This window comes from Arachis ipaensis, chromosome B03 (genome assembly GCF_000816755.2).
Source record: "Arachis ipaensis cultivar K30076 chromosome B03, Araip1.1, whole genome shotgun sequence".
Lineage (NCBI taxonomy): Eukaryota > Viridiplantae > Streptophyta > Magnoliopsida > Fabales > Fabaceae > Arachis > Arachis ipaensis.
In genome coordinates this window covers 39,367,365-39,388,316 of record NC_029787.2, presented here as the reverse complement: position 1 = coordinate 39,388,316, position 20,952 = coordinate 39,367,365, and the positions used below count along the sequence as shown (strand labels likewise).

General features: G+C 35.2%; 1 long non-coding RNA gene across 2 annotated transcripts; it reads left to right on the top strand.

Moving 5' to 3' along the window:
- On the top strand, window positions 4,645-5,953 carry LOC107634405. 2 transcript variants are annotated; one of them, XR_002358430.1, is made up of 3 exons: window positions 4,645-4,750; window positions 4,836-4,986; window positions 5,815-5,953. It is a non-coding gene; the product is annotated as an uncharacterized LOC107634405 (long non-coding RNA). The 2 variants fall into 2 exon arrangements; XR_002358429.1 differs by having other exon boundaries at window positions 4,645-4,753.

Genomic DNA, 20,952 nt, shown 5'->3' with positions numbered 1-20,952 from the left:
AACCTTTCAAAAAATTTCACCTTCGAAAATTAATATAATAAAAAAAGTTCGAACTCTAAAAAAAGAAACCAGATTCATGAGAAAAATACCAGTAACATCAAGGATGAACACTCAAAAAAATTTCAAGTGAACAGATAGGATCACAATCAGGCAAGGATATACATGAATGATAAGATATGGCTGAAAGAAGTATTCAAATCACATTTTAAGAAAGGAATCAGAAACAAAGAATTCCAAAGAAAACAATGAAAGAAGAGATGACACCAAGTCACATAGCACGAGTATAGAGTATACGTTGAAACGAATGCTTAAAACGTAACTTTTAACGTTCTTAAACCCCGCGATTCGCATAACCTATAATTTCTATTTCATCTATGATAATCCATTAGTGTTCTCGTATACACAAATCATCAGTATTAAGTTGGCCAAACCTAACACCATGAGAAATGCAATGGTCGACTAAAAGCATTAATCAATAGACAGTCATGCATCTGAAACTGAAACTCTAGTCACTAGGACAGGTCCTATTGCATGACAGACACTCAGAGTATGCAGTGAAGCATAGTCAGTCCATTCCCAAGGCTCTAATAGAAACGAACTACTCTGATACCATAATGTAGCACCCTAACTTTTAGCACCTCATGATCGTACCAAAAGTAAGGCGTTACTAACCTAATTCCTTTTATTATCTATTTAATATTGAGCCTTTACGCGTAAATCTATCGATGGTTTTACTAAAATTTATAACTTCTTTAACAAGAACAAACAACCACATATTCACATACTTAATATTGATAATACATTGTAGTATTACATACAAAAGCAATTACAGAACCTACCCCTCTGAATAAAACTCTAACTAGCAAGGCGAGGGGAAAATAAATTCTAACAACTCAACTCGTAAACATATTCCTCTGTGCTCCCACAGCTTCGCAATAAACCTTCGCACCTGTAGCTGAAAGGGGTGGAGATAGGGGGTAAGAATTGGGGAGTTCTTAGTAGGGTCGGAGTTAGGAGTTAAGTTTATTATCCAAATTTGAAACTCATATTTTTCCTTATAAAAATTTCACGCAAAATGACATTTCATATACTTCACCGCTTGCTCAGAAAGCGTTTTAACCAAAGGTTACCGTTAGTCATTCCAATCACGGCCTTTGGCCTAAATAAAATCAAATCGGCCTACAGCCCAATTCAACACGAATCACCATCAAAACTCAATCACAAAACAGAATTAATCATAGGCACGAACAATGTAAGACAAACACAAATCATAGAGTAATTACAGAATATAGAATCCAATCACAAGCACACACAATCATGAAAACATAATTACAACAAGTATGCACAAACAAGTATGATGCATGTTTATTCCTATACAGGCCATGAACTCATGTGTCGGTTTGTTGCCCGATTCCCGACACTGGTCCTGAGATAAGCGTTTGGTACCGCCGTCCTTATCTCACCCAACGTCTCCTTCATGAGCGTTACGCATCGCCGTCCTCATGGGAGAACCTTCTTTTCGGTCTCCAGTGAGCGTTATGTATCGCCGTTCTCACTGAGCTGTCCCTATAGTATCAACGTCCCCTCCATGAGCGTTACGCATCATGGGGGAACCTTCCTTTCGGTCTCTAGTGAGCGTTACGTATCGCCGTCCTCACCGAGCCATCCTTATAGTGTCAACGTCCCCTCCATGAGTGTTACGCATCGCCGTCCTCATGGGGGAACCTTCATTTAGCTCTCCAGTGAGCATTACGTATCGCCGTCCTCACTGAGCTATCTTTATAATGTCAAGTGAGTGTTACGTATCACCGTCCCCACTAGACACTTGGCACTAAGGCCCAAACAACACTCAATTTCTTTCTAATCTTTGCTCTCTACTCTACTGCGGTATAGATCCCTTGAATTAATACATTCTTTTCTATCTGCTCTACTGTGGTAGACGTTTATTAAAATATTAGTCTTTGCTCTCTTCTCTCCTGTGGCAGACAGTCTTTTAAAGTCTTTTTATCTTTGGTCTCTACTCTCCTATGGCAGAGATCTGCTCTTCTGTGGCAGATATCCCTTTAGTTAATACATTATTTTCTTTCTCATCTTTCTTTTTATTTTCTTACTTCTTTTCTTTTTCTCTTCTTTTCTTCAATCTTTAATTCTTTATCAAAACTCAACTTCACATTCTTCCCTCGCCTTTCCCTAAGTATCTTATGGAAAAGAATTGTAAAGTACTTTAATTAAGTCTGCGTTCTCTAAACCTTTTAAAATTACTCTGTTTGCTCTTCTCTGACTTATAGTAATATTAATAATATCTTTACTAGATAATATTCTTACTAAAATAATAATAACAATAATATAAATAAGATATTTTAAATAGTAAATAATATATATATATATTTATATTCAAATCCTCAATTATTTTCATATTTATAAAAAAAGCCTGAACTTTTATAAAATATCCATTTTACCCTTGAACTTTACTTATTACCTAAAATACACAAAAACGTATGTAGTTATAAAACTAACTTCAATTTTTATTAAATTACTATTTCATTCTCAAATATAAATCTTAATTTCCACGATTATAACTTTATCAAAGAACTGAATCTCATTTCCAAAATTCTGTAAGTTTTCAGCTTGAGTTTTAAGTTCGTTTCTTAAGCTTTATTATTACCGATTTTTCTCAGTTCTTAATTTAATCTTTCATCTACCAAATCTCATCAATTTCCTCAAAAATATCATATCACAACAGTCCCAAAATTATTAAAACAACCATCGTTGAGGTATTTTTCAAAGCCAAACCAACAAATCACAAGCAACAACAATAATTTAACATAAACTCATTTAAACTCAAACAATTATCAACTAAATCAACATTCACTTATCAAATTCATACTCAATTATTCTAAAATTTACCGAACCCTACCTCCGTACAAAATCAAAACAACAGAAACTCTGGAGAAGCTTTCTGACCAAGCTGCTGAAGAGGAAAATGTTTGTGCCTCCTAGAACTCCAATTGGCCGAACTCAAGAGGAAGGGGAGCTACGTCACCATCAGCTTCCACCGAACAAAAGTAACGCCATTGTGTAGAGGAGGAGGATACGAACACTTTTACCGGATTAAATTTTTATTGGATTTACAGATCTCAAGAAATCAAAGCCGAAAGATCAAAAGGAGTTATGGTTTTCTCCCTCACCTACGGTTTCTCTTTCTTTCTTTTCCAAGTTCGGTTACAAATAAAGAGGAGTCACTACTAGAAAACTAGTTATTACAGACAGATATTTCTGACGGATTTTATCCCACAGAAATACAGACAGAATTTCAGAAGAATTTTTTGTCGAAAAACAAAAAAATGAATTAGCATAAATTACAGATGAAAAAGAGAATCCATTGATAATTCTGTCAAAAAAATTAATTTTTTTCATGGAAAATGGTTACAGACAAAAAATCCATTTGTAATTAAATGAACAAAAACGTTACGTTTATTAAATTATTACAGATAAAAAATCTGTATGTAATTTAAAATTTTCCGTCGAAAATATTGAGTTAACCCTAACTCAGATCCTATCCTCTCGATCGATTCACACTCCACACAAATCGCCGCCAAAGAGCTTCTTCCTCTCTCCGTCCAATGCTCTCTCCATCACCAAAGCTTCTTTCACTACCGCCGCTCTCTCCATCGCTCCGTCCACGATCTCATCACTGACCTCAGCAACAGCCATTCGCTGGTCATCCTCATCCACCAGTTCAGGTATGGTTTTGCATGGCTTTCAATTTTTTAATTCTTCTCATTTGAAATCATAATGGAGACTTACGTCCATGAGCTTCTTCTTCCCCCACTGCCGCCGCCGCTTGCGTCTCCTCATCGCACGAGTTTCAGTCACATCTAATTCGAATCAATTCTATAATGGCCGTTGTGGCTTCACCTTCCTTCAGAAACCAGATGTCATTCTCCTCTCCTTTTCCTACCCCTTCACTTCATACACCTCCGCCAATTTCGCTCCCAGAGCCTCCTCCTCGTCCCCACGTGCTTCTCCTCCTCCTTTGGGCACCCTTGGCATTTTTCTTCCACCTCTTCGCCACCGTGTCCAACATTGTCATCCGTGAGATTCTCCTCGGAGCAACCACCAGGCTCCCCCAGGCAACGCTCCACGGCTATAAAGAGGTATACTCTGATTTTATGATTCTGTTGCTTAGGGCTTGATTTTCTGTGCCAATTTTAGGTTTATCAATTTTTCTTTGCAGTTTCTATCTTCTCAAAATAATTTAGGGTATTATTACAGAGACAGAGATGGCAAGTTTTCTGTGAAGGAACTCCAATCCTCTGATTCCATTAGATAAATATATGAATATTCACTTGATGTTATTGATTTTGTTTATAAGTCTAAGTTATAATTAATTTCCATTCGATGGACGATTTTTAAGTTTCTTATTGGTTTTCTTAGCCAACCATACATCTATCTTGGTTTGGCGCCATTGACAGTGATTGAGTGTGATCTAAGTGTTAAAATTATGGATCTGATTCAATTGTTATTCACCTCGTTCTTCCTGTGCTAATTAGATTTTTGTACTTTTCGTTTAGTTAGGCCGGAACTTTGCAGAGCATACTCTTTCGGTACGATCAACCTCAGCTAGACGACCGACAGTTTCGGTTTGCTCTGCGGCAGCAATAGTACCTCCGCCGAGCAAATCCACAATCCGAACACCTATGGTTGTTCCTCCAATTGATCCTCCTTCCAATCGGAACCGAGAGAAAAAGTTGTAAGCATTACTTACTTTCCCCAGCCGTACTAATTATGATTTGCAGCTATTGGAATTAAACAAGGTTTTATACGTCTTGTAGGCTTGTAGCATTTCCAGGTTTGGGCATTAATTATTACTATAAAGATGAATCATCATAAATTTTAAAGAACTAGTGGGCTAAGACTCTTCTAATACTTCAGTGGCACTTCTATTCAGACTTTAACGGTGCCAACTGTCAACTTCCCTAGCAAGTAAATTTCTGAAGTTTCTAACTTCCTTTGATAATATATATCGTTTCCAAGTAGGTAGTTTTTGATGTTTCAGACTGTTCTATGTCCTTAATAAAAAGTAGCATGTTGTGTGATGCAATGAGCTGCATACTTCCTGGACCAGGATTTCAGTAACTATGGGTAAGGCTGCAACTGTAAGGCTAGTTTGATGTTGCAGCTATTTTGTTCTACAATGTCCAGTATTTAGAGTGCTATAAATTGAGTTTTATGTCTCGGGTTTCCTAATGATAAGGAATTATCAATAATACATTACATTTCATTAGGTTTGACATTGCTTTTGTAGTCTTTGATAAATTTGAAAATTGGATCCATAAAATATTTGGAAGTGTTAAAATAGAATTAGATGCAGCATCTAGTTATTAAAACAACATCAGTTAAAAATTTAAAATACGGCTACCTTAAGAACTAGTTAGGCGTATAGATAAATGATAGATATGTCATTAGACAAGCTTAATCATATATACTAAATTATGATCGCTTTGAAAAGATGACATTTAAGGCTGTAAACTTTTGTTGAGAAACAAAGGAGGCCAATCCATAATGACTCAATGTTATTTTTATCAAGGATGAAATGAAGAATTCTCTTACTAGTTTTGCCTCCTTGTACACTTGGGATAAAAAAGAGGTCAAGCCATAACTCATTTATCTTTTGTTGACTGTCGGCTATTCTTTTCCTTTTCACTTTTTTGTCAAGTGGATTACAAGTGAATCTTATAATCTTTATACTGGTGCTGATTTGGTAATTCATAAAGTATGTGCTTTGAAACTGATTCATCTTTTATTTTACAGCTGAATATGCTACAAGAGGAGAATGAGGTTATATTAGAAAAGGTGGTGCTCTTCTAGCCTAACAAAGTTGGTTTTAAACTCAAATTATGTGATATTTAACATATCTACTTGATTATATTGACAGTTAAGAGTTGCAGAGGAAAAACGCCAAGAAGTGGAGGCGAGAGCTAGGAAGCTTGAGAAACAGGTGAGGGTCCCCCTCCTCTTCTCCTTTTTCCAAACCAAAAAAAAAAAAGGGATATTAACTGAGCTTTGAAACCTAACAATATTAATGTATAATACCATTGTTTATATTAATGTATACCTGCCTCGCCTCTTCTCTTGCTTCTCTTCCACTATCACTTGATTAACTCTATGTTAGTCATCAGTTTCAAACAAATATTTTTATTTATATATTTTATTATTTTATTACATGTTTGATTTTGCAGGGTATGAGACTTTTTTGTGCTTTGATTGTGGTGATTGTGTTGCTGAATTTAAAGAGGTGAGAGCAGAAGATCAAAGATTGCAAGAAGCAATTCATTTGTGTACAATGCTATAAACTACAGAGCACACAATGCATCATTGTAGGTCTACTAAGAAGAAGCTACTATGATTCTATGATATGATGTTTGACAAACTTGCAATTATGTAGTTTAAGTATGTCTTTTGCATTGCAAATTGCTTTAGTTTATTTTTCTTTTCATCTTCTACCCCACTCTCTCTTGAAGTATTAAAAATTTTACATACTTGGACATCTTCTACCCAGTTTTCATTTGAATTCTGTCTTTTAGTTGGTTGCAGAAATTATAATGATATTCGATTCTGCATGATATTCCAGTTGACTCTTCCTCTAGCTATTCTAGTAATAGCATTTATGTATAGCTCCAAGTACACAGGTAATCTCATAGACATTTGTAAGGCTTTGGTTTTAATTTGCTATATTTAGTCTTTGCTAACTTTGTTGACTGCCATCATTGCCTTGATGAAATAGCAGTAGGAATAAGAAACTCTAAGAAAAGAAGTAAACTCTTATGCCATTTGCAGCTTTATATTTTCTACCAAAATGAACTTTGGTGGGTACCTTACATAAACTGTATAATTGAATATATGAGAAAGGAAGATGTCACTCCACTTGTTGGTCACACTGCTAATGCCCTATATAGTGGACGCTTAAGGACTTTTTTATTTGAATAGAAACTAGTGGTATTTTCTTACAACAGGATGGATTTCATGTAATGATGTAGCTAGTTTGATAGGGATAGGGATAAGATAAAGGGTCAAGTATTAAGATATTCTGTTTGATTATGAAAAGAAAAATATCACTCTTATCAAAGATGCACAAATCAAGATGAGGTCAATAATATTGGGGTTATCATAGTTCTATACTATGATGCTGTTGCATTGTGTGTTGCTAAATTTTCATTTCAAGGCTTATGTGATTGTGTTGAATGTAGAACATTAGACAAAAACTATTTCAAACTTGGAGATGGAGTTAGGTGCTGCAAAGGCAGCTCAGGAGTCGATTCGCAATGGCGCTCTTCTATCAGAAGAATACACTAAAGTTTATGTTTTGAATACATGATAAATTTAGTATGGTTGAATAATACACTGAGTTTAGGTTTTGAATTATAGTTGATGTATCAATACACTTTGTTGATGTATGGTTGTTACTTATTATTATAGTTGATGTATCAATACATTTTGTTTATATTTTGAATTATATTAACTTGTTTGTTTATAGTACTTTTCTTTTAATTTGATAATATGATGAACTTGTTTAAATTTACATTTACTTTGTATGAAATTAGATTTATTTTGCAATGAAAAAATCTATAAAAATACTATTTTACCTTACCAACAGATTTACAGACAGAAAATCCGTCTGTATTCAGAGTTGGAAATGCTTTCCCTTCCAATTACCGATGGAAAATCTGTTGCTAATTACCGACGAAAAATTCGTTGGAAAGTTCGACGTTTCAGGGAAATGGATGGAGAATTTATAGAGAAAAAATCCGTCGGTAACTGGTAAAAATTCGTCGGTAATTTTTTGACGGAAAAAAATCCGTCGGTAAATAATTTCTGACGAGACTTTTACAGAGGGACAAAATTCGTCGGTAACCAAAAATTCGTCTGTAATAAAGACTAAATATTTCTGTATTAATCCATTTTCTAGTTGTGTGTGATATTTTACTACAATAATATGTCTTTTTGTATCTGCTATATATATATATATATTCCCTTTTAGTTTATTATTTTTCTATTACATGACATATTCATTATTATATTTTAAAATTAGAGTTTTCTTGATCTAACATTGCCGTAAAGGAATGACAAGTAAAAAGGAATGAAAAAAAACATAGGAACATTTCAAACATAATTACCGCAAATCTTTTTTCTTTAGTTTTCAAATTTATTTTTTATTTTATTTGCTTAGAGTAATAACTAATTTTATTATAACTATAGTACAATTATCTTTAAGTTATTAGTATTACTGGTATATTTTTAAAAATATTGACATATTATTAGTATATATAATAAGTAATAGTAAATTTTCTCTCATGTTTATCATTTAGAAAATTTATAATTTTGACATAGTCCTTATTCTATTTTTTTTATACCTAACGGCAATTATTTACGATCCTATCAATAGTATCACCTATAGTAAATTATACGAAGAGAAAGTATGAAAAATAAAGACAAAAATTATAAGGTTATAAAAAGTCCCATCCAAGTTTGATAAGATCAAGAGGACATACATAGAAATAGTTCTAATAGATGATAAGATTAGTTGATTCTTTTACTAAATTTTTCAAGTAACGTTAAGTTCAGTTTAGAGTTTAATTTTGATGCACTGACAGTGTAAAGCATTTTACACAGTCGTGCAATCACATCTGTTCTTTTGGATAACCATTCACGCGGTCAATGTAAAAGTTAGGTATTTTTACTAACGTGTCATTACGTAATTGGATGCACGTGTAAAACTACTTTACACTGTCAGTACATCAAAGTTAAATTCTTATAAATATTTGTAGTTCGTATTTTAAGTTAATTTTATAAGTACACCATTCCACAAGTCAAAGACAATTCTTTTTAATAGCTTTGTAAATGCTAATATCTTTTATATTTAATTTATTTTGCAGTACGATAAAATTCATTGTTCAATCAAGAATTATTTGACAAAATTGTTTGAAAATGAATTGGTAGACAGAAAAGTCTATGTCTTCTCAAATTTTGAAATTGATGAATCAAGCGGAATATATCTTCCGACTGCACACACGTGCAAAATATCTTTTAAGAAGGAGTCTGATAAACCCATATTTTATGATATATTTTGTGCTCAATTTAGGTGATTTATTCAATCCTTCACTCACTTATTCATGAAAATTGCATGGTTTTACTTTCCCTTCCTTATTATGTGATGTATGTGAGAAAACATGTTTCCTATGCTTTAAAAATAATTACCCATTTTATTACCATTCGATGCCGTGATTCGTGTGTTGAGTAATTTCAGATCTTCTAAGGCAGGAATGACTTAAAGGATGGAAAGAAAACATACAAAAATGGAAGAAAAGCATAAAACGGAGTTTTGAAGAAACTGGCAGCGACGCGACCGCATGGACGACGTGGCCGCATGCCAGCGCGAAATGGCAGTGACGCAACCGCGTGATTGACGCGATTGCGCGCCTTAAGCAGAACACAGATGACGCGAACGCATGATTGACGCGACCGCGTGACAAGGAAAACTCCAGATGACGCGACCACGTGACCCACGCGGACGCGTGACAGAGGCCACGCACTAGAAATTACAGAAAACCCTCCCAGCGATTTCTGAAGCCCTTTTTGGCCCAGATCCAAGTCCAGAAAGCACAGATCAGAGGTTATGAAGTGGGAGAATGCATCCATTCGAGGAGAGTCTCTAATTAGTTACTTTTCATGATTTAGATGTAGTTTTGAAGGGAGAGGTTCTCTCCTTTCTCTTTTAGGATTTAGAATTAGGATTTCTTTTGCTTTCAGGATTATCTCTTTTTATCAGGTTCAATATTCCTTTTTAATTACTTATTTTCTCAATTTAATTTATGAATTCTTCTATGTTACAGATTGTTCTTTTAACTTTTAATTTATGTTACTGTTGCTTCCAATCTGAAGACATTTTTATTCAAGTAGATTTACTTTTCCCCTTTCGGTCATGGTTAAGAAATCAGTAACTCAGGAGTTATCAAACTCAACATGATTGATAATTGTTACCTTTGCTAATTGAATTGAACTTCAATGATCCCAATCTTTTCTTAGGAAGTAACTAGGATCTGAAGATCAAACTAATTAGTCGCTTGACCTTCCTTTGCTTTAAGTAAAGGTTAACTAAGTGGAATTAAGATTCAATTTTCATCATCATTGATAAGGATAACTAGGATAGGACTTCCAATTTCTCATACCTTGCCAAAAGTTTATTTTACAATTATTTATCTATTTTACTTTCTATTTAAATTACTTGTTCCTCATCTTCAAAACCCCAATTTACAATCTTCATAACCAATAATAAGAACATACTTCCCTGCAGTTCCTTGAGAAGACGACCCGAGGTTAAATACTTCGGTTATCAATTTCAAAGGGGTTTGTTACTTGTGACAACCAAAAAGTTTGTAAGAAAGGACTTTTGGTGGTTTAGAAGTTATACCTGCAACGAGGATTTATCTGCGAATTTCTAGACCACGCAAAAGTTCTCTCTTCAAAATGGCGCCATTGCCGGGGAACTGCAATCGTGTGCCTTATTATTGGTTATTGTAAATATTTTTCTTTTACTTGTTTATTTGTCTTTATTTTCTCCTTTTATTTCCATTAGCTACTATGAATTCTCACCCCTCTCGCTTTGAGTTTGGTTCTAATATTGTTGAAAGGAGTGAAAGTTATAACAGGAACATGCATCAAGGTCAGAGCAATCAAAGATGGATGGAGCCAAGAGGATCTGATCAACCCTTTAGGCAACAACACCTTCCAAGATATAATGGACAAAGACCATTCTACAATGCATACCAAGCCAATAGACATGGTGGACAACCTTGTAGTTACCAACAAGCCCCACCCTGTGCTTATAGGCCATCCTCTAAACATAACTTCGAACCACCACACTCACAAGCTCCTTTTCACCGTTCACCACCATATGATCCTCATTTACCCCAATTTCAATCCAATTACTCCCAAACACCACCACTTCCCCAAGTACCACGTCCAAATCCATCACCCCGAGAATCAGAGGTTCGCCTCAAGGAAACAATAGATCAACTTCAAACAACCCTTCATCAACTGGAGCAAGCAGTAAGTCAATTATCTTCTAGACGTTCGAACATTCAAGGACCTCCCACAGCCCCATGTGGACAAACTAATGAAGAGCGTAGTATGAAGAAGATACTAGAAACTCCAGTGGACAGAACATGGCATGACTTCGTACTGGAACAAGTAGAGGAAGCTATCATTGTAAAAGAAAAAGAGTTGGTTGAAGACTTAGGAGAAGCTGAACTTCCATGGGAATCCAGAATTGTGGAAAATTCTGTCAAGGACGTTACAATTGATGCTAAGGAGGATAGTGCACAACTCCCAAAGCAAGTCTTTTATGAAGAACTTGACGGAATAATCCAAGAAGCAAGTTTCCTTGATGATGATAATCTCAAGTCAAGTTCTCCTAGTAATGAACTTGCATCCGCAAGTGAATTCTCTGAGATCGAAGAATCTTCCCCAAGTGAATACGAAGATGATGCGGAGGTAGATTTCTCTCAACCTCCCGTTTATGACTTAAGTGACGAGGAAGACATGGAAGGCTTTGATCAGGACATGGATGCATTTGAAGAAGTCTTCAAGGAAGTGAAGAAATTCACAGAAGAGCACAAGGGAGTAGAACTTACAGAACCACTGGAAACACCTAGCCCAAGGCCATTACCACCCAATACAAGCTTCAAGTCGGTACAATCCTTAACCTTTATCTTTATTTTTCCACTTGAATATGGGTTGCTTGAAACAGATGGCCAGCTTAGATCTCTCTGCGGCTTTAAGAGTAAGAGGGAAATGGCTCGTACTCAGAGCTGGTGCACAAGGTTCAATAAGGTTCCACGCTTCAACTCGAAGTGCACGAATTGGCATCATGATCAACTGAATGGATCTTGGAAAACGTTTGGTCACCATGGTGAGAATCTACTTTCTAAACCGCCCGGATGAAAAAATATAGATCAAGACGGAGGCGGATTTAAAAGCAAAGTTTGAGATCCTGGAATCTATTCTGACATTCACCACCCCGGGAACCTGAGAATCTATTTGAAGCTGCTCAGAAGCTTTACATGCCTAGTTTGGGACCCCGGAAGCCATTGGCATTCCAAACATTGGTGGAGATTTCCGGATGAGATTAAGCATAAGCCGCCATAACAGGAAGCTCATCCAATGTCCAACTTAAGGACTTTAACTAAAAGTGCTAGGTGGGAGACAACCCACCATGGTATGGTCGTTCCTTTTTCAGTTTTATTTTGTGTTATTTATTTTTATTTCCTTTTCAATTGAACCTGAATATTATTCACTCGCATTGCATACTGCATAATTGCATACCTGCATAAAAAAAAAGAAAAGAAGAAAGGGCGCGTGACGCGACCGCATCACTCATGCGATCGCGTCAGTTGCGAAAAACACTTCCCACGCGTCCGCGTCATTCACGTGGCCGCGTGATCTGGAAATCGGCGTAAGGATCCAACTCCTAGACAGTTGGGCTGGAATCATGCGGCTGTTGCACGTTTCGCACAAAACGACCCACGCGATCGCGTCACTTGCACAACACCCATCCCACGCGAAAGCGTGAGCGACGCGATCGCGTCACGTGGATTGCATAACACCCCAAAGGAGACAGAGAGTTGCGCTGAAACAACCTGGAATTGTGCGTTTAGCACAATTTCCAGCGACACAGTCGCATGCATCACGCGACCGCGTCATTCATCCTTTTACCCATTCCATGCGATCGCACCACCCACGCGATCGCGTCACCCCCATTCCGCCCTAGCCATGCGAAACCCTACCCATTCGCGCCCCCAACCCCCTTCTCCTTCCTCTCTTCTCTGCAACTAACCACCAGCCACGTCAGCCACCACCACCACTATCCCCCAGCCATCTCTCTGCCCCACTTTCATTCATACGCCTACCAGGTTTCGCCGAACGCCACCCTTCTTTCAATTCATAGTTAATACCATATTTTTTCTGTTTATGTTCATAATTAGGCTAGTAAGATATGCATGTTGTAGTGGATTCTAGGTGGTTAGGTAGCCTAGGATGTGGTTAGTGGATTTAGGCCTGATTAATTGCGCTGTTCATGCTACTTGCTTTATACTTTTCGCAATTATGTTGTTGCTGTGCTCTACGTATTGTTCATATGATGTTCTTACTGTTCATGCTGCTATTGCGAATGTTCTTTCTTGTTCATACCTAATTGCAGTTTGTTTTATTTTATATGAACTATTCTGTTGCTGTTTATTTTTCGGGAACATCCAGTTTTAGCCGGAATGCTGCCCAAATTTCTGTAAACCGTTTTAATTTTCATTCATGTCTTGGTTTTGGCAATTTGCACTCTGCTTTACTCTGCTTTTACCAAACCATTGCATGAATGCCAGGGCAAGCTTTCTTATTCTTTTTAATTTCCTGGATAATAATCTGCATTTTTGATGTTTAGATTCCAATTTCTGCTATTTCTATATCCATATGAATCATCACCAACTTCCTTGTTTGAATATGAGTTGCCTGTAGCTTATAATTGTGAATTCTTGTTACTTAGATAACCAATCATCATGCCACTTACCTTAACTTTCTTTTTACTAACTCACTGATTTTTTATTTCTACCCTCTTTTTCAATTTCACACCACTTTTAACTTTCTAACAACCCCCTCTGCTTTTTGACTCACTCTTTACTTTTATTTTAACCCAAGGCATGATGTTAATTTTTCCTAATTAACATGAATTCTATGGATCTTACATTTTGGATTGTGAATTTTTCTTCTTAGTTTTCTAATTCCTATACAATCCTTAATGCACATTTACTTAACTCATTTTCATCATTCTACTGCTCCTTTGCCATTATGTGCTTCTTTTGTTATTTGCCTACTTGTTTTCCTGTTTTTATTATATCCTTGATTTCTATTTTTCAGGATGTCTGACACCCAAAGAAAAGGAAAGGGAAAGGCAACAACTGGCAAACGAAAAAGAGGAGAATCCTCTATGTCCATCCTGGACATCATGCATGATGACTCCTGGCGGGAGAAACACTTTACCCCGCAGCAGAAGGCTGACCAGCTACTCCCTGCTACTGATCCCATCAAGTTTGCAAACAAATACTACGAGTTAAAGTATCCGGTGTTTGCAACCTCCCGGAACCTGTACCTGGAGCGGACTCTGAAAGAGAGTTAAAGTATCCTGACTGAGGTCAATGCTTCTTGGGTAAGAGAGTTTTACTGCAATTACTTCAAAACTTCCCTAGATGCAGTGAACCTAAGAGGGAAGCAGATACTGGTCACTAAAGAGGCCATTGAGGATATTCTGAAGCTTCTGCCTAAATCTGATAAGCCAGATGGTTATCAAAAGGCTGAGGAGGACATGCGCTTCATGAAATTTGACTGGGATGCCGTCAAGGCAAGAATAGCCCTTGACCTAACTGTTCCATGGGTCATGGGTCAGAACACCACCATGCCTAAGGGAATCAAGCGGGTTTACTTAAATGATGAGGCTCGGCTATGGCATCAGATCCTGAGCAACTTTGTTATGCGGAGTACCCATGAGACGGAGCTACCTGCCGCTATGATCACCCTCCTATGGTGTGTGATGAAGGGTAAGGACCTGTACCTGCCACGCTTCATCCGGTACTACATGGCCAGGGTCCACGTCCGAGGCACTCTCCCCTTTCCATATCTGATTACACAGCTAGGCCGTCGAGCTGACGTGCCTTGGGAGGATGCTGATGAGAAGCCACTTGCTGTAGAATGCAAGAAGATTATCCCTCACAGTAGGAACTTTCTGGCTTTGGGCTACAGACCTCCATTCCTCACAGCTCCTGGTGAGACAGCCACACCGTCTGCTGGCCCCTCTTCCTCTACAACTACCCCAGCTACCCCTGCTACCACCACTGCACCTCCACCTGCCTCAGAGCCAGTTTATCACCTAGTACACTGCCTGTTTCAGCAGCTAGACCAGATGGAGTGCCGCAACCGGCGCCGATATGAGAGATATGAGCGTCGCAGCAAGCGACGCTATGAGCACCTGAAGCTGATGATCCGTTCTGGCAGTGACATCCCCTCCGAGCCTGACACACCATCAGAGCCATCTGAGGAGGAGGTGGATGATCACGAGGCGGAGACCCATCCACAGAAAGAGGCTGCGCAGGCAGGCATGGAGCAGGCTGCATCAAGCAGGAGGCCCCGCCTCAGATTCAAGCTGCAGACCCAGAGATCCCTATTCAGTCAGCACCTCCTCTGCAGTAGGCAAATCTTCAGACCACCCCCACAGAGACTCCGGCTACCCATCCTTCCAGTGATGACACCCCTTCACACCCTGCTTGAGTGAGCATCAGGGACGATGCTTCATTTTAAGTGTGGGGAGGTCGCCATCTCTGGCGTATTTTTTGGTGAACCACTACAGACTCTTTTACTTTATTTTGCTACTTTTCTGTATTTTTCTTTTTATTTTTTATTTTCTCAGTACTTATACATTGCTATTTTCATGTATTTTTACTATATTTCTGCATGTTGCACTTTAGTTCATATTTTAGCCATTTAGTTTAGTTACAATTCTAACTTATTAGTTATAGAAAATGTGGATTAGTTAGTATAGTTTACCCTTTTTAGCATAAGATAACTTAGTTTAAATTGAAAATATAAAAAAGAAGTAAACTAGAGACTTTAACATAATAAAAACAATCCACACACCTTGTATATAGCATTACATATTAGTTAGTTAACAACATTTCATCAAGGAGAAACACTAAAACTTTAAAGCCACCTTAAGATTTACATTGAGAATAATGGGAACTCTTAATTTTTACTTGCATGACATATATAACTGATATATGATTTTTGAGTTAGAGAACACACAGTCTATGAGTTTTGAGCTTAATTGTATGGTTACATTCAAACCATAATTTTTATTCCTGTGTGTTCTGCCATTCTTTTTTATTCTGGTATTCTTTACTTTGTTTTAATTCATATGTCCGATTATAGAATATAGATACATACCAAGAAAGTGATTGAGGCCATTGTTTGATTCTAGCTCACTTATCCCAAATTAGCCTACCTTTTACATCACCCTTGTTAGCCCCCTTGAGCCTTTAAATCCCCTCTTATTCTATAAACCACAATACTAGCCTTAAGCAGAAAAATAAAATAAAAATCCCAAGTTGAATCCTTGGTTAGCTTAAGATAGAAAGTGTGTATTGTTTAAGTGTGGGAAACCTATTGAGAACATGGATGATAAAAACAAAGGGTAGAAAGTTAAAAAAAAAAAGAATAAAATAATTCAAAATAAAAATTTTGGAAAGCATGCTCATGTGAAATCAAAATAATTGAATTACCATGTGTATTAAAATTTTTTTTTATTTTTCAGTATTTGAATAAAGTGGATACAAAAGAATTTCCCAAATGCAAAATAAAGCAATGCACATGGGACAAAATTAAAACTAATGCATGAGCATGTAACATCAAAAGTGGAAAAATTTGGGTGAACAGGTAAAGAAATTCTTGCCTTACAAAGTATGTATGTTAGGTGAGATCCTAGACTAATCAAGGATTCACTTATTAGCTCACTTAGCCTCGCTTTATCATTATCTAAGGTTTGGCTATGCATATATGATTCCTTGAGAATGTGAATTAATTTAACTACATGTAAGCTTTATATACAAGTGAATAAAAACCAGAATTGCATGATTCATTTAGGTAGTTGCGTTTAGAATAGATTGCATTGCATGAGATTCCACCACTTCAACCTTACCTTACTCTTTATCTTGGATTTAGCATGAGGACATGCTATTGTTTAAGTGTGGGGAGGTTGATAAACCCATATTTTATGATATATTTTGTGCTCAATTTAGGTGATTTATTCAATCCTTCACTCACTTATTCATGAAAATTGCATGGTTTTACTTTCCCTTCCTTATTATGTGATGTATGTGAAAAAACATGTTTTCTATGCTTTAAAAATAATTACCCCTTTTATTACCATTCGATGCCGTGATTCGTGTGTTGAGTAATTTCAGATCTTCTAAGGCAGGAATGACTTAAAGGATGGAAAGAAAACATACAAAAATGGAAGAAAAGTATAAAACGGAGTTTTTGAAGAAACTGGCAGCGACGCGACCGCATGGACGACGTGGCCGCATGCCAGCGCGAAATGGCAGTGACGCGACCGCGTGATTGACGCGATCGCGCGCCTTAAGCAGAACACAGATGACGCGGACGCATGATTGACGCGACCGCGTGACAAGGAAAACTCCAGATGACGCGACCGCGTGACCCACGCGGACGCGTGACAGAGGCCACGCACTAGAAATTACAGAAAATGCTCCCAGTGATTTCTAAAGCCCTTTTTGGCGCAGATCCAAGTCCAGAAAGCACAGATAAGAGGTTATGAAGTGGGAGAATGCATCCATTCGAGGAGAGTCTCCAATTAGTTACTTTTCATGATTTAGATGTAGTTTTGAGGGAGAGGTTCTCTCCTCTCTCTTTTAGGATTTAGAATTAGGATTTCTTTTGCTTTCAGGATTATCTCTTTTTATCAGGTTCAATATTCCTTTTTAATTACTTATTTTCTCAATTTAATTTATGAATTCTTCTATGTTACAGATTGTTCTTTTAATTAATGTTATTTGAGGTATTCTATTTTACTTGCCATTTAAATTACTTGTTCCTCATCTTCAAAACCCCAATTTACAATCTTCATAACCAATAATAAGAACATACTTCCCTGTAGTTCCTTGAGAAGACGACCCGAGGTTAAATACTTCGGTTATCAATTTCAAAGGGATTTGTTACTTGTGACAACCAAAACGTTTGTAAGAAAGGACTTTTGGTGGTTTAGAAGCTATACCTGCAACGAGGATTTATCTGCGAATTTCTAAACCACGCAAAAGTTCTCTCTTCAGATTCACGTATAGTACATACGGTCGATGATCGTAAAATTCTGGATAATAATTTCAATTTGCTTGTCCATGCTGATAGATTGAAACAAACAAATGAACGATTCTACTTATTCGGTACTTAGTTAATTTATATTAACCCGTACAAAACTGTTTTTCTTTTAATTTTAAATTTTTACAAAAAATTGTATAATAGCATCATTTTATCGATAACAAAAATTTTAACAGTTTATTTATGAAAATATTTAAAATTATATTGTGATTTTTTTAAAAGGTATATCCTTTTATTAATATATTGGTGTTAATTTTATTGTCTAACATAAAATAAATCAATAAAGTCTCTATTTTATACACGTACAAAGTTATAATTTCTTATATTATTCACTCATTTGTCTTTAATTTAGTACTTTTAGTTCTTTTTTTTTTCAATTCGATGTTATTGGACTCTTGATTGAAAAAGAAAAACTTATATCATGATCAAAAACAGGAAAAAATGACCAGGACATTGTGATTGATCTTCATGATTTGCAATATGTAAATTTTAATATTTTAATATGAATATTTCTTTTGGTAATAATGATGTGTTGTGCTGCAAAATTTTTTTTATGTATTACCATTTATTTCTCTTAATTCTCGCTTTCATTCAAAAATGAGAAAAAATAAGACACACACTGTGGAATTAATTTACATTTCAATTACTTGATTATCTATGTGATCACCAAGCAACCGAATACATAATTATTCTCTAATTTACAAAATTTAATAAAGACATTGGTAAGCATATTGGTTTAGCATTTATGTATATATTTTATTTATTTATGTTATATTTGTAATCATATTATATCTATTTTTATCAATATATTTTTTTAAAAAATACCGTTAGTGTTAGCGCATGGTATATTAGGAAAATGCTACTTGTACAATAAAATTCAGCCTTTATTCAACCTTTAAATCTAATATTTTATTATTTTATTTTTTAATTAATCATATTTCCTATTTTAAGGAATCACTTTTACTTTTAATACTTATCACTGTAAAATTTGTAACCACTTGCAATACATTGATTTTTTATAAACCAAACCATAAAATTTGTAACAATTTTTCGTATATTAATTTTTAAAAAATCAGTGAAGTTTTCAAAATCAATTAAATTCACTTCAATTATTTTTTTATTCAAAAATTCAAAACTCATGTCAAAAACACATCTAAAATTAAATAAACAACATAAACATATTCAAAATTATATATTAACACATCTAAATTATTGTTATTGTAGTTCTAAATTATATATTGAACACAGAAAAAATTAAATTCAAATACACATCCAAAATTATAAGAATGCACTCTAAATATTTTATCAACACATCTAAAACTCATATAAAAAAACTTATATATGTATATAAGAACATAATAAATAACATAAACACATCTAAAATTATAAGAATACATTCTAAATATTTTATCAACACATCTAAAACTCATATAAAAAAACTTATTTATATACAGAATAATAAAAAAAATAATAATATCAGAGAATGCACAGAAAAAAAATCTATGAACCCATCCAAACCTTAGGTACAGGGGAAAGAGAATCAATGGCCTTAGACAAAAAGGAACGAATAAACATTATATACAATAAACTATACTACAATTAAATTAGTATGTATTTTGGTATGAAGTGAATGAAAAAGCAAATTAAAATGAATTACTAGCGACACCAGTGACGAGAACTCTAAGTGGGTCCACCATTGTAACCAAGATACCTATTATGAGGAAGCTCACTACTCACTTTTGTTAGTGCCTAGTGTGTGATGCAGACGAACTGCGATGAGAAGGAGGCGTCGATGAAGAGGAAGGCGGCACTGTAGATGAGCGCCGAGGAGGACAATGGTGTGGATGAACGGTAGCTGAGGATGACAAACTACAGACTGTGTACGCTTTTGAATTTATAATGTGTTGTGAATGTGACTACTCAGGGTTTTGTATGGTATTAGTTAATAATTAGATGGTTTAAGATTTATTTAAGAATTTTAAAATTAAAATTTTGAATTTTAACTAATTTAATTTTTGGATGTATATTTAAATTATAATATATTAATAATTAAATATATTAAATCTGAAATAGAAATTTAAAAAATTATAATTTATGATTGAAATCATAATTTAAATATTCTAAAGGTTTAATTACTCTGTTGGTCCCTATAATTTCGTGAAATTTTCAATTAGGTCCCTATATTTTTTTTCTTTTTAATTGGATTCCTGCACCAATTTTTTTTTCAATTCAATCCCTCTTAATAGTAATTGGCTTAATTTTATAGGGACCCAACTAAAAAAAAAGAATTGGTACAGGGACCTAAATAAAAGGAAAAAAAAAAGTATAGGAACCCAATTAAAAAAAATTTGGTGTAAGAACTCAATTAAAAGAAAAAAAGTATAGGGACCTAATTAAAAATTTTACGAAACTATAGGGACCAGCAGAGTAATTAAACCTATTATAAATCAGATAATTTCCTTTAGAGAATTCATAATTCTTTTTTTTTTTGGTGACTTAGAGAATTCATAATTCAAACGTAATTCTTATACACTTAATAGCTACATTCAAGTTAATACACTTAATATCATATTTAAAAAAAACGAATAATGCACAGCTTTTTTTTATTGTTGAGATCAAAATTAAATATCTTTTTACCATAAAAAAAAACTAAAATCAAATATCATAATCCAATCATAAAAGAAAGAGTCCTGCTAGAGAATCAATGGGGTATTTATACAATGTGTACAATGAGCTGCTTATTTAGCACAATATGAGTTAAAAATAAAAATTACCCACGAAATAATAAATTTAAAAACTCTTATTCAATTATTTCACATCAAATTTCAAATTTTAAATTCTCCAATTTCAAATTTCAAATTTTTAAAAAATTCAATTAGTTATTTAAAAAAAATAACCATATGAAATCCTCCAATACTCTCTTCTTTTTCAACCGGCAGCCTACCCACCTTCATCAATAATCAT